Here is a 13521-nt window from a genome sequence, read left to right as displayed (position 1 = left end):
TGTGTCTCTTTTTCAACTGAGATAATTTCACTAATACCTGTGGTCCCACATTACAGCACAGCCCAGAGGTGGTTGCATTGGTGGGGAAATACCTGTGCTGAGGGGGTAGTGGGCCAGACAAGCAGTGACAACTCTGCACACCATCTTGGCCAGTACCAAAATGTTTATGCAACCACATGGTTATTTCAGTAAGATAGATATATTCTATATATACTTACGACTGACTTGCACTGAAGCAAATATTAATATATATGTATGTACTACTTAGAGCTACATGACTGTGTTTGATAAAATAGAAGACATCGTGGTTTTTACTTCTATTAAAATACTAAATTCAAGCAGCAGAAGCACCAGTTATGGGGGGACTGTTTCTTCCTAACATCCCCCTGGTTGAGTCAACCTCCATGAACCGGTAAAGAATCCCATAAAACTCTGCACAAAGCAGTTTTCAGTTTCACAGAAATGTATCAGTCTAGAATTTTAGTGCATAACCTACTCTCTTATTATTATTTACATTTTTATAGCACACGTGTACAGATAATATGCATTGAGGTATTCAGGGCAAGTAATGTGCTTTAAAATGGTAGTAAAAAACCTGCCACAAAATAGTCTGCAGATACTACCTAGGCATTCGGAGCTTAATTATATTCTTAGTCAATTCTGATTTACATTTAAATTACAAATTACGTTTTGCTAACATTAATTTACAATGCTACTTAAAAAATACATATTCTATGGTACATGAATAATAATTCAAAGCAGTCAGATCTTGTTGGATTGCTATGATCTCTTGATAGCAGGGGGTGAATAATAATATTTCTAGAAAGTTTTCTCCATTTGAATATATAATTCCTCAATGTATATGCCTTATACATTTAAATTCAGCCGACCATCCATGGTGCAAACAGTTGCCAGAGGATTTGTAGAATGAGCTGCCTGCACATGCATTTTCTAGAAGACTTCAGCGTAGCTACATGGAAAAATGCTGTAAACCAGTATACACTTGTTACTGGGCCAGAACAAGGAGCTTTCTATCAATCACTTCACTCTGTGACCCTGTTAAATGTCAAGAACAGAGGAGGATGCATGGACATCAGCATGTGGCTGGGAGGTTTTCAAGGAAGCGTCCGAAGTGAGCAGGAGAGTTCATCTGGGAGGATCTCTCCTCTTTTTCCCAGGGGGAGGCTTTTGCTGCCATGGAGCTGTCTCAAGTGTTTGCACTCTTCCACAAGTAGTTCATGGTCTCCTGTTGACTACAAGCATGTGTTTATGGTGCTCATGGAGCACATTTTGCTCTGATGGGTAATAATTTCCATAAATCTCCAAGAAAATGAGTTTTTAAATAGCCTTTAATTAATCCCATTCCAGTCCAATGACAAGTATCTTCCTTTGGGTAAAACCCTGAAACTAGGTGTTTGCTTCTTATCACGAATTCCTTTGGTGTAAGTATTTGCTACTACTGCTGTGCTACCCCCAGAAAAGGCCTACTCTGGATTTATATTCCATGTAGCCAGGGCTGATCTCATTATTTCACCTGCAGACCATGTCCTGTAGCTCACGACAATCAGAACGGCTTAAGTCAGTTAGAATGAGAGTTAAGCAGGTTTGTACAGCATTAAATTCTGTTTTAAACTGAAGTTTAAGAAAACTTCAGTCTTGAGTTTCAGAAACATTGAAGACACATTCTCAGTTAAAAAATCCATGCTCTTCTGTAAGGGAGAATGGAAAGGGGTTGTGAACACAAAACACAAAATAAAGCAAAAACATAGTCACTCTCACTCACAAACAGTGGTGACTAATAGCCATGACTGTTCATAAAGCTGAATTTATCTTTAATTTCCTCTTGAAAACTTTTTAGGAGCATGAGTAATATTATTTGACATTAATTTTCCAAGGAAGCTTCTTGTTGGGTTTGGGAAAGAAGTTGCCCTGTAAGTGCTGTAACAAATTCACCTGGATTGTATCAGACTCAGGTGATTACATTTCAGTTCCCTGAGAGAATTTGCTGTAGAAAGGACTCATTTGCAATAGCTACTTAAAAAACTTTGAGGAAAATGGTCAAAACAGAGGGCCTAGCTACTTTAAAAATCCTTTTCCATCCCTGTGTACCTGAAGGAGAAAAACAAGTGTTAGCAGCTTTACAGAGATACACTATCTTCAACAACACATCTGGGAGGAATTTTGCTGAGAAAATGGCTCCAAAATGAAGTGAATGCGGCTGACATAATGGGAAAGGAGACAGATTTAGGATTTATCTTCATTCTCAAAGATTTTATTTCTTGTTATTCTTCAGGACAAGGACCTGCCAGGGAGGACACTCTGGCACATTGAAATCCATCTATTTTGCAGGGCAGCTCTGGGAGGGGGTAAACACACCATTTCAGTCTCACTATTGCACAGTTGGTAAATCCTTTTCAATAAGAATGGTGTTGAGCAGCAAAAGGGTATGATTCTGGGGGCAAAAAAAAAAGTTTAACTTTGCATATACAAGGAATGGGTCCAAAAATTTACGAAGTTTAAATTAGAAGGTTAAATCAAGAATCTATATAAATCTTCATTTTTCTATTAAACAACCGCTTTTCCAGTAAAATATTATCAACTTTCTCTGCAAAATACATTATATTGGTCAATATATGGAAGGATATGAATTATATTCTCATGAGCACAATAAACTTTGTAGATGTAGTTCTCAAAATATAATTACTTTTTAAAGCCATTTTCAGCTTCTTAAAGCCCTGCTACTAGTGGGCTAGTGTAGAAATATGATCAGCATCCCATGTTCCAGTATGGATGGAGAAGTTCCTTTCACCCCATTATGGTAGATAGTAATCCTTTAGCTTTGATCTTGCTGTTCGGGCCTGTGTGTTGGGAGCAGGACCTGAGGTTACTCATCTATCCCTAACGCAGTGGTGCTAATAGTGATGGAGTGCAGCACAATACCAATGTGAAGTTGGGGATGCTCTGGATTAGTGTTGGCACTGTCACTGCTGATGGATGCCAGTACTTCACAGCCTGGGAATGGGCAGCAAACAGCTCCCACACTCCTTTCCTGCATCCCTGAGGAGCATGGCGGCAGCTCAGGATCTGGTCTTCCTGCTCCACTTGGGTGCCTTCAGGTTGTCCTCCACCCTGTCCCACACTGGCAGGGAGCACCCCCAGCTCCATCCCTCACCCAGCCCGATGGGAGTCCCAGCACCTATGGCCAGCCAGGCAGTGCCAGCACAGAGGTGTCCTCCTTCCTCACTCCTGTCCATGTCTGTGCCTCTGCAAACTTCAAGAGCTGACACCTCAAGTGAGTGCCATGAGGATTAACCACTTTCACCTCCCTAACACCTGAAGCTGTCACAAGGGCCATACAGACGTTGGTAAGAGGATCCATAAACATGAGTCTCCATACACAGCAGTTCAGGTGTGTCTCATAGGTCTGGACCTGGCAAAGTCCCTTATTTAGCCTCAACCTAGCCAGGAACAAAGACAAGGCAGGGTCTCTTCAGATTTTGACAGGTTGGGGGAAAATTAGAGCATCCTCTTGAATAGAGATGGTTCCACCATGTCTCCAAACATCAACTGTATTTGTGTTGTTCACCAAGCAAGACTCCTCCACTTTATGAGCTATGTCACTGTATTCACCTTTAATGCTTTCCACCATGTGAAGTTACTCTCTTTGGATAGAGGGGAAAACTCTAGGTTGAATAATCAATTGTGTGTTTTCCTGGCCTGGGACTGTATGGAAGAGGAGACAGACCATCCCACCAACTACCTCCCTGCTGGTATCTTCCTGTGGGCCTCTCCTGTTGGTGTGGGAGACCAAGAAGCAGTTCCTGGAGTCTTGATCAGCTCATGTGCTGATCACCGCTGCAGTGGTGATTTCAGTGAGGGACGCACATTCATTCTGAAATGTCATTTTTATTCCTCCCACCAGTTGTGCTTTTATTTACTGTTTAATTTGTAGGCTTCTTCACTGCTCTCTCCACTGTCACCTGGATGCTGTGCCTCCAGACGTGTGCTGTTTCCAAACTGTGTGCTCATGGCTGTGGGGTTTAAGAACAAAAGAGAATTTGTAATGACCAAAATGCATCACATTTGATGCCGCCTCATTTGTTCACCTCCTGACTAGCCCGTGGCATGGCTGCTATCCTGCAGTCCTTTTTGTCTCTGTCCTATTCCCTTGGAGGTGCTTTTTTCTGAGCACGCACCTGTCTCCAAAGCAACTAACCACTTTTGCTGGGAGCGAGGCTGCTGTTCGCTGCCGCCTACACACGATACCTCCCATCATGGCTGTTCTCCATCGCCATAGAAACCATCCTCCCTCTGCGGTGCCATCCTGGCTGACCTGCTATTTGCTTTATCAATCGGTACCATCTATTCCCAGTGTGGATGCCTGTTTCTAGTAACAGAAACACCTTGTAGGTTATATCTCATGCCAGAACTAAGTTACTTCTCTTTTATCAGTGTGAAAGTGTGGAGCGGTTAGGTTTGGTTTTGGTTTTGTCAATTCTAGCAAAAAGACAAGCAAGTTTTTATCTGTGGTGATCTGTTTACCCACTGATTTTCTGATCCCGTATTTCCCCCCCACTTTCCCCTGCCCCTAGCCCTGGCCACTCCCTCGGGCCCTCCCTATTGGTTCCTGTACCCCAACCCGTCCATGTACCGCCCCATAGCCCCTGAGAAAACCCCCCTGCACCCAGATCAGGAGGTCTCTCTACCTCTGGGGGTCGCCAGGATAAGATGTAACTATTAAAAGTCCTCTGAAACCCTCATGGGGAGACCCTTCTCGCCTCCTTTGCCATCACTGGGTTGTAGAGCTGATAGCTGCTGGAGCAAAACTGTGGAGCCATCCGAAATGGACTACGGGAGTGCAACAATGGTCTCACTGCCCTAAGCAGCTTCGCTGAGCTCTCAGGGAAAGCTGCAGCTTGCTAAACTAAACCTAGTACTGCAACATTTATCTTTCCATCACTTGCCTGAAAAATATTTGTTTTACATTAGGTTTTAACAGCTTAATCCCTCAGGAAGAGACAAGGAACAGAGGTTGACAGCTGGAGGTTGTATTGCTTTTTCTTTCTACCTCTCTAATTTCCTTCAAAGCAAGTTAGTTCCTGGAACAGATTATTACTTTTAAAAACCACTCAAGGTTTCCAGAAGTCTGAGAATGACCCCATTAACCACTCCAGAGTGCACTTCCCACCAGCATTGCAAGTAGCACAGGTTTGGTTTGCCTGCTGGAGTCCTGGAGGAGATCTGGCATGTGCCAGGACCCTTCCATTACCTCCAAACCCTGAGAGAACATCACATTTGTTCCAGACCCTCCCTACATGGAAGGCAAGAGAGGATGTGAGCGTTTCAAGGAGACTCACCTGGTTCCAAATTTTGGATGGTGAAAATGGAACTCCCTTTTTACCCTTGAGGGGCACCTACTTGGTATATAGCAACTTATGTGCAAAATATGGTGGCAGGAATTGCATGTCAGACATTGAAGTTGACTTTATGAAAGTTTGTCCCACCTCTGTCTTCTCTTTTTTTCTGCTATATTATTTGACAGACAGATGGGAAAATATAAGGAAACAAGGAGGCAGTATTGCTTACAGAGCCTTTTTAGTATGCACTGCTTTCTCTCTAGGAAAGTATCTTTGCACCCTGATCACATCACCTCTCAGGCTCTTTTTATCATAAACTAAACAGACTGCAGTGTTCATGAGTAAGGACTTTTTCCAAGCCTTCAAATAATTTTACTGGCTCGTCACCTCTTCTGAATATTCAGGATCAATTTCAGTCTTTCAGCCTGAGGGTCTCTGGGTTTAGATTTTCTTTCACATTCTGTCCCAGTTTGCTAATTCTCAGTCCAAATGCTCCCACTTTTTCCATGTCATCTCTGCGAGGAAGAGCTTCTTACGACAATGGGTGAAAATACAGGGCACTGCTTTCCTTTGGCATGACCGTGCTGATGTTCACTCTTCCCCTGGTGTGAATCAATCCCCCAGGAGCTCTATTTGTTGAGTGCTCTCCAGCATGATTTGTGTTCACTTACTGCATCTCAACAGCCGCTGCTCCTTGAGGGAGGGATGCAAATCCTTGTCAGGAGGTTTCAGAAATCCTGTTCTGCCACTGCTGTGTTGGACAGTGTCCCACCCCATACAGAACAAAACTTTCTCATTTAAATACTGACACACATGAGTTTATTATCCATTTTCTGCAGGCATTTTTCTATCACACGGAAATGGTCACCGGAATGATGAACAAAAAGGCAGGGATTCCAGCCAAACCCATGTCTGCCTTTAGTTCCAGTAGGTAGCCAGAGAAATGCTTGGAAGTATTCAACCAGCTCTGGTTTTTAATATTGTGTTTACATGTGTAATGACCATGTGCACATAATAGCTGTCCCCTCCCTGCTCCACCCAGCACTTCCCAGTATTGCTCACTATAGCTTCGAGCAGATATGCCTTATGGCCATTCCCAAACTGGCAATGGCATAATCCAGGGAAAGCACCTCAGCCATTACACATGCAAATGCACTATCAAGAACATTATTTTAATAGATTTTTCACAGATAGCTTCTCCTGTTTGTTCCACTCACCATCCCAGGGACCCATTCAGACTGGGATGCAGGGAAGGGGAGACACCAAGAGGGAGGCAGGGACACACAGCAGTTTTACTGCTGCCTGTGCTCCTCAAGACCATCACAACTTGGAGCTTCCCAGAAAAGAAAAACAAGCCAGTCACCTGACCACTTCTGGCAGGTGACTCTTCTGTGAGATAAAGCACCTGGAATCACAGCTGGACTGGCCCAAACCCAAGCACAAGGGCCCCGAGTGCTTTAGCCCACCCTTGGTCAAAACCTGCCTTGATTTCCAGCTGCTCAGAGCAGCAGTCAGCAGCAGTGGCCAGCTTGTACAGCCAGCTTCTCCTCCCAGCTATTTCCAGCTCTGCAGCATCTTTTCAGACCTGCTCCTGCAGCGATCTTGTTGATGCAGCTTTCAGCATGAACACAATATGAGCTCCCTTAGCAGCAGCAGAAAATTATCTGTGAGCACTGGTCAAAGCTGTGAGGACATGTGCAGTACAGAGCGTCCATGCAAAAACACTGGAGCACGATGAAAAGGAGGATTTAGCATCATTGAGGACATCTGTAGCAACAACATTTTCCCACCCTGTACCTTTAAACTTTGCTGGGAACATTATTCATTAAGCTGTGGTCAGTGCAAGAAATCAGTTTTGGACATCTTAACAGAGGCAATCATTTACTGTGCTTGCTTCTTTATGAGTTCTCCTTGGATTCAAGCAAATAGAGCGGCCACTTGGCAGCAAGTGTAAAGTGCAGGGTCGCATCCCCCTGGAAAAAAATCAGGATCCACCTTTATTTTGGTTGCTGCCATCAGAGCCAGAGAAGCTGAGGGTGCAACAGTGGCACTGAGTTGGGCTGGAGGGGTCAGAAAGGCAGCAGGGTCACACACCTTGCGGTTTGGGCACATTGCTTTTCTGACATGTGTGTGACATGTACTTGCATGGTACTTGCACGGCACTTGCACATCATAAACACCCCAATTAAATTATAAACTCATCCATTTTCAGTCCAAAAGAGGCACTTCCTTTACTGTAACCCATGCTGCTACCCATGTAGCAATAAACACACAGCATCCCAATGCTGCACTATTCTGTGGTAAAGTAAGCTATGAGGACTAAAATCAGTTTTAAGCCCTCAATGCATCATTCCTGTCCTTATGTATTATTAAACTGTGCTCTAATTCCCAATGCAGCAGGATGAAAATGAGTAGGAGTCGGTGACAACCTACAGCCAGCATTTGTGTTTATTTTACCCAGAAGAAGAAAAATGTCTTGGCCATTTTCCTGAATTAAAAATTGGGTTTGTGTTGCTTGCTGAGCTGGGATAATATGATCAAAGGATGAAGCAGTGGAGTAGAAAACACCAAACTGTTAGCCCCATAGCCATAGGAGAGCTGCTCCTTTATTTTGTTGTGCAGTGCCTGGCTGTGAGGATCACTGGCCTGTGGGCATGACAGCAACGCAGATCTGCCTCAGCATTGCAGTGATGGGAAATGGCACAGGAGGAAGAAGGACAAGCAAACAGCTAAAGTGACCACACTCACTGTGTTTACCATGGCCAAGGCCTGCTGTCTTCCACCTGCTGGCCATGCATTTATAATGGGATTGCTCTGGGATGTGATTTCTTTAGGGAATGAATTCCAATTTCCATAACAAATTCAGCCCTTGAGAAGCACAATCTACAGCACTCTGTGGCTAATAGCTGTCTCACTGACAAGTTATGCTATTCACAGCCCTATTTTATCACTAAAGGGTTGATGGAGATGACAATCCTATTTTTACCTGTTCTGCCTTGCCCATGAAAAACTCTGTTTACCCCATACTCCTCTTTCCAAATGCTTCTTTACAGAAAGAAACATTGTGTGAGTGGGATCATTCATGTAATTAAACAGTGGGTGATTGCTACTGGAGAAGGACATTGCTACTGGAGAAGGACAGAAAGACTTCGCAGTCTTCCTGGAAGCAAATGGAAAGATGGTATGGCACCTATCTGCTACCAAACCACTGCTCGTGAGCACTTCCAAGGAGCTGCCTCACTAGAGTAAAACCAGAACTGTCAAGTGCCAAGACACATTGCTGACTCCATGAATTCCTAGAAATTTTTGCAGTTAACTTTTGTTGTCATGTCACTAAAGGTATTCAAGAATATTTTGATATGGCCTAACCTGTTATTACCCTCCCAGGGCAGGGTACAGGAAATGAAGATGGCAATCACCCACTGTTTAATTACCCTGTCCATTAGTTAATCCTTTTCTTCTCATGCCCAGGAAGATTTCGCCCAAGATGAGCTCCTGCTCTTCACCTCCATGGAAGAGTGAAAGAGGCCAAAGCTTGAGCAGCTCCAGCCATCTGCAAGTGGACCCCACCAAACAAGCTCCAGCTCCACCAACTGCTCCTCAGTAATGCAAAGCTCCTTCCTCCCTGTATCAGCTCATCCCTCACCTCTGCAAAAGGTGCAGTGAGACCTTGGGAGTTCAAGCAGAGCACCCATGGGGTAGAGTGAGCAATCCCAGGGGTTTCCATGCTTTGAGGAGATCACCATTAGTCTCTTCACCCAAGAGGGCTTCTGCCAGTTTGTGCACCAGCAGAAGATGCTGCAGGGTTTCACACTGGGGGAAAAAAACCTGTCCTTTTTTTCTGAACTGAGAAATAGCCTTTGGAAAAAGCAGGAACTCAAAGTGTGCTCATTCCTCCCCTTACAACACTGAAATAATAACAAGGCTGCATTTTTGTGAGCAAACAACAAGATCTGCCTCAGTGCAAGGATCATGGAAGAAGAGCATGAGTCAGGAGACCTGGACCTGATCCTTTGATGTGCTGCATTCCGAGGGTCTGGGAGAGCTCAGCAGCTTTCCACGTTCCCCCGACTCCAGTGCTACCATGGCTTGCCCAGCTCTCTGAGCAGAAGGAGAAGCTGGGGAAAGCATAAGATGCTTTTTGGGTGGAGGAAGTCCAGTAACCTGCAAAACTATGAATAGCTTTGTTACTCAAGGCACAAAACCAATTGAGAGGGGAGAAAGAAACCCAACTCTAAATCTTTTCCCTATTAAAATAGAAGCTCTTCAGGTTCCTCTTCAGCATATTCATATAAGGCAAGATGCACATGTCTTGATTTCAGCTATGAAAATTGTGGGTATCTCATCTAAATACTTTTGGAGAGGGAAAAACAGGATGATGACTTTAGCTATGATTTAAGAATATAAATTAATGTGTGGGCACTGTGGACTGTGAGGGCTTTGGGTCTGGTGCCATGACCCATGGGAACAGAGACATTAATCTGCATCTGGGAAAAGAGTATAATTTCAAACCAATGTACTGTTGGTCAAAATGAGTACTGCCAAAGCAGTGTTGCCATAAATTGTTAAGAATTTCTTTTTGCTTTCAGCACTAAAAGTTTTGAAAGAAAATCCTGATTTTCCTCTATGAGAGAGGCTCTCAGAGAAACAGATTTTGCTCTCTCTTTTGTGGGCTTCACCATGCAAACTCTCTAACTGAAAGGACCATTTATGAAGAAAGGCAATAGAATTGTGCTTTTCTTTTAGACAGAGAAAAGGCATCCTCTGCATTGTAAGAGAAATATCATTTGCAGCCCAATGACAGTATCTCTTTGTAAGCCTTCAGAGCCAAAAACAATTAAATTCAAACCTTTATCCATCAATATAAAGTCCCACTTTCTCAGCTAATAAAACCTCGAAGAGCATCCTGTTAACCATTGTAACATCCCTAGATGAAAAGCTGCTTCTTTTTTCCCCCCCTTGTGTTTTCTCTTGTGTTAAATTAAGCATTTCACAACAATTTACAATATAATTAAAATTCAGAGTCTTCAGGATGGCATGGAATAATTACAATTACTCATTGTGAAAATGGGCGTGGAAAAAGTCTTATGACTTGTTCTTACTGATCCAACTCACACTTCATTACAGTACACGCAATACTTCATTTGTGAAACCAGTGTAATTGTATTTGCAATCTGTGCTATCATGATGGTGTGAGGGAAACAAGCAGCCTGTGAGCAGGGTGGCCACCGAGCACGCTGCCCAGCCTCCTGGTCGCGCTGAAATCGCCAGCAAAGCAAAATAAAATGCTTTTGCTTAGCAGGAACAATACTCTGATCTCACCCTCCAAACAGAGAATTTCCTGCTCCTGCTGCTCTGATTCAGCAGCTTGCTCTGAGCAACAGGAAGAAAACAAAGAGGAAGAGGTCAGGGAGGAAGGCAGAGGTGGAAGCCCGGCGCTCACCCATCCTCTCCTGCTGGTCCTCCTGCCACAGCCTCGCACGTCCCGCAGCCCTGGAGCTTGGGGCTGGAGCTGGTCCCGATGCCGGGATCCATCCGTAACTCTGGTGTGGTTTTCCCGTGCAGCCACAGCGCTCTCTGCCTCTCGCCTCTCCCCAGGTCCACCTGCAGAGCCAGTACAGGAAGGGTCCGTACAACACCCAAATTTTTTGGGGGTAGATGGAGAGATCCTGTGTCATTTTACCAACTGATGTGCACCATCCACAGCCATGGAAGTACAAGGTACTAGGAATTCAGAGTGACTCCTGTAAGCCCATCTCCTTCCCACTGACACATTAAATCTCCTCATTAAGACAGATGAAAGGATGGCACTAGAGGCATGCAGGGGAAGAGTAATGCCAAGCTGTGGCAATTCCCTTCCCTTTGCATCCACGACAGCCATGCAAGCCTAGCCTGCAAATAGTAAGGCAGTGAATCACCCTGCTACTCTGGATGTGGCTCTTACTGCTTTTATGCTTGATATCATGGATGCCAGTGAGGTTCCTCCTGATTTACTACAGCAGCCTGAGATGAACAGGAGCATGCAAGGCTCATGAAGCAGAGCCATATGATTGCAGCACAGCCTCCTGAAAAGCAAGACACGAAGACAAAGATGGGACTGGGAGCAGCACAGCAGAGCCCTCAGAGTCTCGGTCGGCATTGGACAGAAGCTGGACTAGAACAAACAAATTTGAGCAGAGACCACGTCCTATTACATTGCTAACTTAAATGCTGATTAAATTACCTTTTCAATTTGTATTTACCTGAGGAATCAAATGTATGTACTGCTGGTGGTATTCAAAGGCTCCCTGCAGGTTGATCTGCAGCTTGTGATGACAGGCTTCCTAGTGGAATGCTGGCACTGAGTACCAGCAACACAGTACTGGTAGGTCCCACACCAAAACCTTCTCACCTGAGCATTTAACATGGACAGTTATTTATGCAGTGACTCATGAAAAACAAATAAACAAATAAGAAGGGAAGGGAAGGGAATTAATTGTCCTCAGGTTTTCTGCAGCTGAGCTAGTAACCCCCAAGGTGAGAAACCCAGGCACCAAGCTCTGGCACTCTGCAGTGAAAGCAGGGCTGCCCCTGCAGACAGGCAGCATAAGGCTGGTTTGCCCCACAGCCCCTGTACTAAGTGAACTACTCAGATGAATATCCTTACACAGCAGCCACAGCTTTTGCCCCAAGGCTCTAGAAATGCTGTCTCAGTGCTGGTACATTAACTAGGGCCGGGGCCCCAGCCTAGGTACTGGCAGGCAGGTGTCCACACACTGGCATGCTCAGGGCCAGGAGCCACAGTCCCTCAGAGGCAGCCTGGAAGGGATCACCTTGTCCTTGAGATGTGAGCTCTGCCCCCAAGCCAGAGGCCCCTGTGGTGCAGGGTGATGGTGAGGATGAAGGCTTTTGCAGAGCTGGGGTAGGACACAGTGCCACATGTACACCCGAATTCAAACTGGAAGCCACCTCCCCTTGGCTGGGAAGGCAGAAGTACCCCGCGAGTCACCACTGGGGGAGCCCCCAGGGCTGCAGGGTTTGCTTATGGCAGGGCCCTGTGGGGAAGTCCAGCAGCTGGCCCCAACACTCACCTGCAACCCCTGCACAGCCCTGATGTGTAGCTCAGCTGCAACCCAAAAGCATTCATCATTAAAAAACCCAATTCTACGTATATTTAACTCCCTAGAAAGATTATGTGAGTCAGTATGATGGCATCGTTAACGCACAAGTTCATCATCTACTGCACCAACCCCTATCTGCCATATTCCTCGCAGTCCTGGACTTTGCTCTTGGAAAGTTCTGTGCCTTATACAGGGCATTTGCCCATGCAATAAGGAAATAGCATTGTAAATTTGTTTTCCTTCTTTTCCCTTTTTTTTATTAGCAGCCTCATGTAATGGGCTGACAACAGGTTAATTGTATCTAATGTAAAATTTCCAGGAGTTTCATTTTGCTCTGCAGTGCATGTGTGTGACAGATACAAATTGTGTTTAGTACTCACATGAATACCAGGATAATAGCCCAGTGGATCTCACTGCTTAGACTATGGAAATAGAAAAAAAAGCCCTCTTTCTGGATCTGTATGGCTATTTCTTGCCAGCCTAGATCCAGCTGTATGCAATCCAAATATATTCTGTGATTAAAAGCATTTTGCCTGATAATGTATTTGTAGACCTAACACTTGTACTGGGTGCAGAACTGAGCAGCCTGCTTTATTTCATAGGCGGGGTGCTTGGCAGAAGTTTGGCAGCTGCCTCCAGCTGTGGAGCTCTTTCTCTCACCAGGTGCAGATGGCAGCAAATCTCCTTCCTCCATGCTAAAATGCAAATTCCACCCTTTCCAAGCTACTGCACTGGATAATAACCACTCTCTTTCATAATAAAACTCACATATACTGCCAGGAATACCCTCAAGAAAGGGCAGAGAGAAGGGAAGAGGGAAAGACAGACATGTATCCAAAGTGTAGCAGACAAGGCAAGGGAGAAAACTTGAGCAGTGGTGTAGATCAATAAAAAAATTGCAGTTAAGCAGGGATCATGGGGGTTGCAGCAATTAGATTAAAGAGGGATTGAGTATAATTTAAGAGGATGCTGTTGATATGCAATGCTTTCATTTTCCGATTTAAATATCACTGTAGCAGCCAGAAAAGGCTGCAAATGCCTTCTAAGCGAGTGGGAGAGGGATG

At 44.7% G+C, this 13521-nt stretch overlaps 1 long non-coding RNA gene across 1 annotated transcript; it reads right to left on the bottom strand.

Annotated features, from left to right (window-relative positions):
* Positions 1 to 1993: 1993 nt before the first annotated feature.
* LOC109143737 lies at positions 1994 to 11919 on the bottom strand. The gene is made up of 3 exons (XR_002044076.3): positions 11600 to 11919; positions 10801 to 10961; positions 1994 to 4031 (listed from the first exon to the last, which is right to left on the bottom strand). It is a non-coding gene; the product is annotated as an uncharacterized LOC109143737 (long non-coding RNA).
* Positions 11920 to 13521: the final 1602 nt, after the last annotated feature.

The sequence above is a fragment of the Corvus cornix genome, chromosome 3 (genome assembly GCF_000738735.6).
Source record: "Corvus cornix cornix isolate S_Up_H32 chromosome 3, ASM73873v5, whole genome shotgun sequence".
Lineage (NCBI taxonomy): Eukaryota > Metazoa > Chordata > Aves > Passeriformes > Corvidae > Corvus > Corvus cornix.
The sequence above is the reverse complement of the archived record's forward strand: the minus strand, read 5'-3'. Positions and strand labels throughout refer to the sequence as shown.